This window comes from Pinus tabuliformis, chromosome 5_2 (genome assembly GCF_031772625.1).
Source record: "Pinus tabuliformis cultivar Carrire ecotype Pingquan chromosome 5_2, CPIR1, whole genome shotgun sequence".
In the NCBI taxonomy this organism is placed as follows: Eukaryota; Viridiplantae; Streptophyta; class Pinopsida; order Pinales; family Pinaceae; genus Pinus; species Pinus tabuliformis.
This window is the reverse complement of record NC_142306.1, coordinates 386836327-386847778: the sequence shown is the minus strand read 5'-3', so window position 1 is coordinate 386847778 and position 11452 is coordinate 386836327. Positions and strand designations below refer to the sequence as shown.

General features: G+C 38.0%; 1 pseudogene; it reads right to left on the bottom strand.

Annotated features, from left to right (window-relative positions):
• Positions 1–1586: 1586 nt before the first annotated feature.
• LOC149159126 (WUSCHEL-related homeobox 11-like) lies at positions 1587–10566 on the bottom strand (annotated as a pseudogene).
• Between the last annotated feature and the right edge of the window lie 886 nt (positions 10567–11452).

The window sequence follows — 11452 nt, the reverse complement described above, 5'->3', positions numbered from 1 at the left end:
TTCAAATTAAAACTATATGTTAGATATAATAAAGAAAAAACATTAATATACATGGATAACTATATATTAATCTTTATTAATATATTAAAAATTAATAAACTTTGATGATCAAGAATGTTCACTAAGATTAATATAGTTTATCAAACAATATATACACAATATAGTATTGCATTTATTTCTATACATATAAATATATGTCTATTAGACTATTATAATGGCAACTAACTTTATTAAAATTAATCCACCACTTTACTAATGATTTACATAAATGTGCTTTATCAATAAATCACATTCAATGGTTGTTTTATTAAGTTAGAGAGAGAGTTTTTGAATTAAATATGAAACAACAACCATATACAAAACTTCAATGATATAAACATTAATAGACGTTCATAACTATAACTATACATAAGAATAACCAGAGACACTAATGTATGAACATAGTTTAGATATTAGTAAACATTGATATAGTTGACCATAGTAATCTATAGTTAAATGTTGACAAAATTGGTCAACCATGTTCACCCATAATCAACCATATATTCACCATAGTCAGCCATGGTTAAACAAGCTCAACCATGGTTATCCATGATCAACCATAGTGAGTCATGGAAAACATGGTCAACCGTGGTTGATAATGCCCAACCATGCTCAACATGGTCAACATGGACTACCATCATCACCTATGGTCAAACTAGGGTCAATCATTATCTACATGGTCAAACATTATCAAGCATGGTCAAACATGTTCAATCATAGTCCACTATAGTTAAACAAGAAAAATCATGGTCAACTATAACTTGACCACATTTAATTATAGTCAACCAAGGTCATCCATGTACAAAATGGTCAAACCATGGTCAACTATTGTCAATATGGCCAACTATAGCCAACCATAAGCAAATCGTCAACCATTTTCTTCCACATTGAACATGATGAACCATGGTCAACCGTGGTCAACCACATGCAACATGGTCAACCATAATCAATTATAATCTATTATAAACAACTCTAGTTTAATATAGATTGCCATAGTCACCCATAATTAACTATTTGTTGATTATAATCTATCACTATCAACCATAACTTTACTATATTTAAAAGTAGTAAACCAAAATCAACAATAATCTAACGCAAACATATTAATAACACAAACATATAAAATTTCATTTTCTTTCTTTCATAATCAAATTATCACCCTTAATTAAAATAACACAACCACTTTATTCATATGATTTAGTTAATAATAATATAATAAAATATTCTATATTATCCCTTACTGATTTTACTTCAAAGTTCAAAAAAGTTTCCTAAGTAATTTAAAGCATGTGGAGGGTGGGTAATTTAAACTTATGCGACTCAAGTGTTTCCTCTGCTTGTAACCATTCATAGAAACTGATCGTTCAAGTGCATAGAAACTAGCACGTGAGCCACCCAGTTTTGGGCCCCGTGATCCTCAGGAATTCCATAGAAACAAAAGTGATTTAAACTACTTCAGTACAGTGCAACAGGCCTTTTCTTTTGTACTATGGAATATAAAATATCAAGTTATAAATAAATAAAATATAGCCTCGATATATCAAATCTCAAGTTTGTAAGGTAATGGTAACATAGAATTTTGCTGCCAAAGCAACCGTGTTCAACAAGAAGCTGAATTTTGCTGCAAAAACAGTAGTGTTCAACAAGAAGCTGAACAAAGGAAGCAGCAGATCCACCAGTGATAAATAGCCTTCATAGCTGCAAAAATAGAATAAAAACGTACCCGTAAGGCCACTCAGATCAGAGCAATAAACTTCTATATTTATTTAATTTTTTGAGACTTAATTATACTAAGACTGATTCCATATAAATGAACATAAGGAATATGTATAGCATACCAAGAAATATTTAGCTCCATGCTCCAGGCCTTCCAAGGTGAATCCCCATTCATTCACTAGCACCAACTCGCCAGAGGAATGGAGTAAAAGTGCATCATCTCCGAAGAAAGCCCTGAAGTTCAGGGGCTACTTGGGGACTTCCATTGTGTTGAAAATATAATTTCAACTGTGCAACAGTTGAGCCATGCGGCAGCATGAAGACAATAACCGAGCCCTTCACCAAGGATCAGGAGGCATAAACACTCCAACATTATGAGAAAAACCAAATTGCAGGCTTAAAGATCCGCTTTAACCTCAGCCGTCAGAATCTAACCGATCAATGGTCTAGATCATATCGGCGTATTGGCAAGTTGGCATATCGGCGGGGTGGAGCATTGGAGGCAGGCATCGGTAGCGATATGAAACATCGCCGATGAGCGATCACCGATATCGCATCGGCGAAGTCGCAGCGGGAGGACTTATAAACGAGCTTTTGTGTTTGCGATGAGCGATCGCCGATTTCGCTATCGGCACATCGCTATCGGCAATGTCATAGGGTCGGGGCCTTTAACATGAGTTTTGTAGCGATGCGACGGAGCGGACCCGGCAATATTATAAATTTTTTTTGATAAATTTTCAAGTCCGTGCTCAGGACATTTTTTTTATATATTTCAGGCATATATATATATATATATATATATATGATCGGAGGTATCGGCACATAGTGCGATCGGCATATCAAAATTGGGGAAACCATGGGGACACAACCATTTTTATATAAGCGCCATGCGATGAAGCTCGGACCCGATGGGTTTCCGGAGCCAAACTGTATAATATTTGAAATCCGCCCAAGGCCATTTTTCATGATTTAGCAGTGTTTTGCATATGTTTTCAAATATATATGAAGAAGCAGAGATTTGGCGCGGAGGAGTTAAAGTGAGCATGGAACAGTACAACGTAGCAGGTAGAAGCTTTCAATTTTCAGCATGGCCGAGAAGGAAGCAGGTTGCGTTCAAGCTCCTGCACATTGAATTTCCAGTGACCACAGTTATTGCTCATTTCAGCAGAGGACGAGAAGGACAACCTCGAGCAGTTCCCAGTATGGGACTCCATTTTTGTTCATTAAAACTATTCAGATTATGTATGTAAGTTAGATGTGTATTGTATTTGTGTGTGTGTGAGCAGAAGCGCAGCAGCGCAAGTGTATGTTTGCAATATGCAGCAGCGTAGACTGTAATGAATGTGTGTTTTCTTTTTGGTAAATCCCTCTGAACAGCAGAGGAAGAATATTGTATCAGGCTTTTCAATTTTAATGAATACAAATCCTTGTTTATGAGTGTAATACTCTGTTCTGATAAATAATTTGTAGCCTTCCGCTGAGTTAAGATTCTGGAGAGAAACAGAGCATTGTCTCTGTGTGCATTTTATATTGTGTTTTTGGGATTTTGACAGAAAAATCCCCAACAGTGGTATCGGAGCTAATCCAGGCTCTTTGAAGCAGTCAAAGAAGCTGAAGGAAAGACTTTTGCTGTAGCACCTTCTCTAGCAGAGTGAAGTTCAGCAAAAGAATCCAAGTTAAAAGAGAAAGAATGGCAGGCACCAGCACCAGCAATAGTATGGGTATGCAGCTCCCACTATTCGATGGCAAAAATTATGACTATTGGGCAATAACAATGAAAGCCCTCTTTGCTTCCCAAGACTTATGGGAAATTGTTGAGGATGGTTTTGAACAACCAGCAGATGAAAATGAGTTTAATGCATTAACTCAGGGAGAGAAGGATCTGTTGAAAAGCCACAAGAAGAAGGACTCAAAAGCCCTCTTCTTCTTGTATCAAGCAGTGCATGGAAGCGTGTTTCCAAGATTAGCAGCAGCTAAGTCATCCAAAGAAGCATGGCAAACTCTCAAAACAGCCTATCAAGGAATGGAGAAAGTGAAGACAGCAAAACTACAATTGCTGAGAAAAGATTTTGAGAATCTGTGCATGAAGGAGTCAGATAATATTGACTCATTCTTCACTCAAGTAATTGGCCTGGTTACACAAATAAGATCTCATGGAGAGATGCTTGAAGAAAGGAGGATTGTGGAGAAAATATTGAGGGTCTTACCCTCAAAGTTTGATGCGATTGTCACCACCATAGAAGAGACAAAGGATCTCTCAAACTTCTCCGTTGATGAGCTTCATGCATCACTGATAACACATGAGCAGAGGTTGAGTAGAAATGAAAACTCATCTCTTGAGCAAGCCTTCAAGACCCAGATGTCCTTTGGAAGAGGAAGAGGTCAAGGAAGAGGAAACAAGAGAGGAAGAGGCAAAAGCCAGAACAGAGGTGGAAAGAACAGTCCAGCAAATACTCAAGGAAGAGGCAGCAATCCAAATCAGAACCAAGGCCAAGGCAGCAGCCAACAAGGAGGACAACATCATGCTCAAGGACAAAGGTATGAAAAATCCAATGTCCAATGCTATTACTGTAAAAAATATGGGCATTATGCCAGTGAGTGTAGGAAAAAGCAGCATGATATGAGTAATAGACAAAATGCAAATGTCACTAGAGAAAATGTCAGCCAAGATAATGTGCTGTTAGCTTGTAATATGGCTGAAACAAATAGTGAAGATATTTGGTTTTTAGACTCAGGTTGCAGCAACCATATGACAGGGAATATAGCCCTCTTTTCAGCCTTAAATCAGAATTTGAAATCAGAGGTCACACTAGGAACTGATAGTAAAGTGTCTGTTATGGGAAAAGGGGAGGTAAAAATATTTACAAAGCAAGGAGAAAGGAAAACCATAGCAGATGTATACTATGTCCCCGGAATGAGATGTAACCTCTTGAGTATTGGACAACTTGTCCAAAAGGGTTACAATGTTTACTTTGTAAATGATGTGTGCACCATCATGGATATACCACCCAGCAAAAGATGTATTGCTGAAGTGAAGATGACAAGGAACAGGATGTTCCCTCTCCGGATCAGGGCAGACTTGAAGAACAAGAAGGAAATGGCAGCAGTCACCCAAGAGGCCTTCCAAAGCGTGCCAAAGGATGAAAATTGGTTATGGCACTTGAGATTCGGGCATCTAAATTTTGGAGGTCTAAACCTATTAAGCAGAAAAGGAATGGTAAGAGGATTACCATTGATAGAGAAGCCGGACAGCCTTTGTGAAGGTTGTATATTGGGCAAACAACATAGAGAGAGTTTTCCATCAGGGAAAAGTATAAGGGCAAAGGCACCCTTAGAGATTATCCACTCAGATTTGTGTGGACCAATGCAAGCTCCATCATTAGCTGGCAGCCTATATTTCTTGACATTCATTGATGATTTTACAAGAAAGACTTGGATATATTTCCTCAAGAACAAAAGTGAAGTCTTTGAGAAATTCCAAAACTTCAAAGCACTTGTGGAGAACCAAAGCGGACTGCACATAAAAGTTTTCAGAACTGATAGAGGAGGTGAGTATATCTCAAATGAATTCCTAAAGTTTTGTAGAGAAAATGGAATTCATAAACAGTTTACAACTCGGTACACCCCACAGCAAAATGGAGTTGCTGAAAGGAAGAACAGAACCATTATGGATATGGCGAGGAGCATGTTGAAGGCAAAGCATTTGCCAAATGAGTATTGGGCTGAAGCTGTACATTGTGCAGTTTATATCTTGAACAGGTGTCCTACAAAAGCAGTCATGAATGAAGTGCCAGAAGAGGCATGGAGTGGGAGAAAGCAAGGAGTCACCCACATGAGAGTTTTTGGATGTGTGGCCTATGCACACATACCAGATCAGCTAAGGAGGAAGTTGGACAGCAAAGGGGAGAAATGCATCTTCATTGGATACAGTGAGGAATCCAAAGCCTACAGGTTGTATATCCCATCTACCAAGAAGTTTTTTGTCAGCAGAGATGTTCAATTCATTGAAGAGGAAGCTTGGGATGGAAGCATAGAGAAAACAGTGAATGTTAAAAACTATTTGTCTCATGATGAAGATGAAGAGGAGGTGGCTGAAATGAATCCCCAAACAGCAGCACCAACACAAGAACAGCAAGGTACACCATTGAGGATAAATGAAAGTGCTTCTCCAAGCACACCACAAGGAGGAAATTCAAGTGCATCCTCAAGCACTTGCAGACCAAGTGAAAGAGGTAAAAAGTTCAGAAACTTAAGTGACATTTATAATGAAGGAATGAATTCCTTATTTGCCTTGTATTGTCATGTTGATGATCCTATTCATTTCGAAAATGCAATTAAAGATAAGAAATGGATAGAAGCTATGGATGAGGAGATGAATGCCATAGAAAGAAACAAGACATGGGATTTGGTAGAGCTACCAAAAGGTAAAGAAGTTATTGGAGTCAAATGGGTCTATAAGACCAAATGCAATGCTGAAGGCAAGATAGAAAGACACAAGGCAAGGCTTGTTGTCAAAGGGTACAAGCAGCAATATGGGAGAGATTACGAAGAGACTTTCGCACCGGTTGCAAGAATGGAAACCGTGAGAACAGTGCTGTCCATAGCAGCTCAAAACAAATGGAAAGTCTACCAAATGGATGTGAAATCAGCATTCCTAAATGGAGTGTTAATGGAAGAGGTTTATGTGGAACAGCCTCTCGGATATGAGAAGAAAGGTGAAGAGCACAAAGTGTGCAAATTGAAGAAAGCTCTTTATGGGTTGAAGCAAGCGCCAAGAGCATGGTACAACAGGATAGATTCATATCTATTGGATAATGAATTCGACAAGTGTGAAGGAGAACCCACAGTCTACATCAAGGAAAAGGATGGTAAAATTTTAATTGTTGTCTTGTATGTAGATGATGTTATTTTCACTGGAAATGATATTTATCTTATTGAGAATTTTAAATCAGTCATGAAAGAGGAATTTGAAATGACTGACATGGGTTTCTTGAGATACTTCTTAGGCATAGAAGTAGATCAAAATGAAAAAGGAATTTTTATATCTCAAGCAAGATATGTAAATCAAGTTTTGGGCAGATTTAAGATGGAAGAATGCAAGGCAGCAATCACTCCCACAGTAATGGGATTAAAGCTCAGCAGAGAGGACAGCAGCAAGGATTTTGATCCTAGCTTATATAAAAGCATTGTGGGCAGCCTTATGTATTTAACAGCAACTAGGCCTGATTTAATGTATGCTGTTAGTTTGATTTCCAGATTTATGGAGAGGCCGAAGGAGGCACATTGGCAGGCAGCAAAGAGAATTTTGAGGTATGTGAAAGGTACCAAAATGTTTGGAATTCTATATCATGCCTCAGAACATTCAGATTTAGTTGGATACACTGATAGCGATTGGGCTGGAAGTGTGGATGATCGGAAAAGCACATCCGGTTATCTTTTTCACATGGGTTCAGGAGCCATTTCATGGGCTTCCAAGAAACAGCCAATTGTGGCGTTGTCTACAACAGAAGCAGAGTACGTGGCAGCTACAGCAGCAGCATGTCAAGGAGTGTGGATGAGAAGAATGTTGAGGAGCTTAGGCCAAGAGCAGGCAAAAGCAACAGTAATTTATTGTGACAATAGCTCAGCTATTGCACTGTCCAAGAATTCTGTGTTTCACAAAAGAACGAAACACATTGATACAAGGTTTCACTACATCAGAGAATTGGTGAACAATGGAGAAATTGTTCTACAACATTGCAGGACTCAGGAACAGGTAGCAGACATTTTGACAAAGCCATTGGATCAGAAAAGCCTTGAATTTTTGAGGAAGTGTTTGGGTATGATTGAATGCCCGACAGTTGAAATTAAAGGGGAGTGTTGAAAATATAATTTCAACTGTGCAACAGTTGAGCCATGCGGCAGCATGAAGACAATAACCGAGCCCTTCACCAAGGATCGGGAGGCATAAACACTCCAACATTATGAGAAAAACCAAATCGCAGGCTTAAAGATCCGCTTTAACCTCAGCCGTCAGAATCTAACCGATCAATGGTCTAGATCGTATCGGCGTATCGGCAAGTCGGCATATCGGCGGGGTGGAGCATTGGAGGCAGGCAGCGGTAGCGATATGAAACATCGCCGATGAGCGATCGCCGATATCGCATCGGCGAAGTCGCAGCGGGAGGACTTATAAACGAGCTTTTGTGTTTGCGATGAGCGATCGCCGATTTCGCTATCGGCAATGTCACAGGGTCGGGGCCTTTAACATGAGTTTTGTAGCGATGCGACGGAGCGGACCCGACAATATTATAAATTTTTTTTGATAAATTTTCAAGGCCGCGCTCAGGACATTTTTTTTATATATTTCAGGCATATATATATATATATATATATATATATATATGATCGGAGGTATCGGCACATAGTGCGATCGGCATATCGAAATTGGGGAAACAATGGGGACACAACCATTTTTATATAAGCGCCATGCGATGAAGCTCGGACCCGATGGGTTTCCGGAGCCAAACTGTATAATATTTGAAATCCGCCCAAGGCCATTTTTCATGATTTAGCAGTATTTTGCATATGTTTTCAAATATATATGAAGAAGCAGGAGGAGTTAAAGTGAGCATGGAACAGTACAACGTAGCAGGTAGAAGCTTTCAATTTTCAGCATGGCCGAGAAGGAAGCAGGTTGCGTTCAAGCTCCTGCACATTGAATTTCCAGTGACCACAGTTATTGCTCATTTCAGCCGAGGACGAGAAGGACAGCCTCGAGCAGTTCCCAGTATGGGACTCCATTTTTGTTCATTAAAACTATTCAGATTATGTATGTAAGTTAGATGTGTATTGTATTTGTGTGTGTGTGAGCAGAAGCGCAGCAGCGCAAGTGTATGTTTGCAATATGCAGCAGCGTAGACTGTAATGAATGTGTGTTTTCTTTTTGGTAAATCCCTCTGAACAGCAGAGGAAGAATATTGTATCAGGCTTTTCAATTTTAATGAATACAGATCCTTGTTTATGAGTGTAATACTCTTTTCTGATAAATAATTTGTAGCCTTCCATTGAGTTAAGATTCTGGAGAGAAACAGAGCATTGTCTCTATGTGCATTTTATATTGTGTTTTTGGGATTTTGACAGAAAAATCCCCAACACATTGGAATGTCATTGATGAATACAGTTATTGATTGGTTACCGTTAGTCATGGAGTCCTCCTGCACACCTCGTGCAGACCCAGCTTAATATTAGACATGGACATGAAAACAATGTACTCACAACAAAGCACAAATATATGCATTTGAATAAGGGTATATGATACGTTGGCAGCTTGAAATTAAGACATGGTAACAACACTATTCCACTAGTATCAATGCCTATGTACCTTCATTCAAAATTCCGCTGCTTCCTGTTGTTCCCGCCCCTCCAAATGCTTGCATGTTACTGCATTGAGTACTGCTCATTTCTTGGTTCACGTGCGTCTCGTAATGGTTCCCGGGCAATGAAGATACTGGCACAGTAGAAGATGAGGGGGGTTGATTTCCAACCGTTATATGTTTAGACTTTACTGATGTTGACGTTGATGTTGTTGATGTTGATGCAGTTGAAGATGTGGTCTTCGCAACCTTGGGGCAAGGTTCAGACATTTGCGCATCTTGGACATGTCGCTTTCGCTTTACTCTGGACTTTTTATTCTGGAACCAGTAGAATACATTTACATCACCAACTTGCCCTAATTCTTGGAGCCGAGCTCTGATCCTTTTTATTTCTTCTCTGGGAGGGTTCACCATGCCAGAATTGAATGTATCTTCCAGGATCTGGATCTGCTCTGGTTTTCGATGCCATCTTGACTTTGTTTTGGACATGCTCGTTTCCTTCTCCTGCAAATAATTACTTGACAATGCAGCTGCTGCATGGAAAAAATATTTATGAAAACTAATGTCAAATCTCTATCAAAACTAATGGTATATGACTGTCTGAAATTCTATCAAAACTTAATCTTCAATGTACATGTGCATTTTAATTAACATGGCGCAATAATTTAAAACTCTTGGAAAAAATTAGCTTTTTATTTTGTTAAAAAAGTTATAGTAAGATTATTGTTACCCCTTTTTAGCCCAAAATATACCCTTAAAAATGGATAAAACTTTAAAGCAACAAAACCATATTCATATACTAAAAAGAATTAGAATAATATTTATCAAAATATTATAATTTAACGAATGACAACTGCTATTTGCTATTGCAATATCTATAGATACCGAACCATTACAACAACATTGATCAAACTATTATATCATTCCCCAACCTTAACATTATCCTATTACAGTTTGATTAATCAAACTAGCTGCGATCCCTATGGCACTATCTATATTAATCTGATGACCGAGAAAGTACTATATTTGTTTACGCAAAAGTAAACATGACACAGAGTATTATTTCTTAAATTTTATGAAATAGTAATATATCTTAAATTTTATACTTCGAGGAATGAAATAGTATACTTCTGAAATAGTATACTTCCGAATGAAATAGTATTATATCTTAAATTTTATGTTTCTGTGATGTGATCTGATTTATGATATAATGTTTATATTTTTTTTTAAATCACATAGAGAACAAAAGGTAGACGCTTTTCAATTTAGATGTAGATTCATCATTATATCTACACGGCATCTGAACGAGCTTGATTTAGTTTGGACGTGCAAGAGAAAAATATTGCCGACCTTCAGAATATGGTGGCCTCATCGCTAAAAAATTAGAAGTTTCTGGCAATTGATTAGAGGACTTTGATTTCAGGAACATTCTGGGCCAGTGCTTTTTGGAATTCATATTGTGCGAATGTAGGGACCGCGTCTGATCTGCAGGAGATATTTTTCCGTAGTTGCCTTTCACCCGCTACTTTGTTGCTGCAACGAGAACAACGAAACTACAATGGGCTCTCCAAGATGTGTGAATAGATCACTATCCCAATTCTCAATTTATAAAGCACCTAGAAATGCCATGATCAAGAAAATAGTGAAATGGGGTGAGTACAACTGAATAGCTGCAAGCTCACGGTGGAATGATTTCATGGTGCAGTTACATAAGGGCGTTGAATGGTTGGTTGAACGCCAATGGTTTGAAGGTCAAATGACAATATGCCCGTCTGTGACCTAAGAGTAACAGAACATTGAATGGTTGAGTGCAAATGGTTTGAAAGTCAAATGAAAATATGGTCGCCTCTAACCTAGGACCCAAAGGGCATGAATGGTTGAACACAAATGGTTTCAAAGTCAAATAACAATGTGGCTGTCTATAACCTAGGATCCAGATGGCATTGAATGGTTGAACACAAATTGTTTGAAAGTCAAATAACAATATGGCAGCCTATAACAAGGGTCCAGAATACTCTCTTGCAGAACAGAGGGTGTCTATGGAATAGTAGAGACGCTTTTTAACTTGCCATAGTGAATATTTAATGTATAACCGTGATATCATTGTCACACTATACACTCATATTTGGGTGCAATCTCATCATCTGTTTTTTCAATTTTCCAAGGCTAGAATTGGTTGGTTAAAAAATATATGATTATGAATTTTTGTTATTCAACTTTTATTTATTGAGATGTATTTTCACATGTATTTAAAGAGAGTGAATATTTTGAAATTTTTTTAGAATAATTAAAGTTTATAAATTGAAAATTAAAAATTTACCATTTTTATTTATTTTTTTATT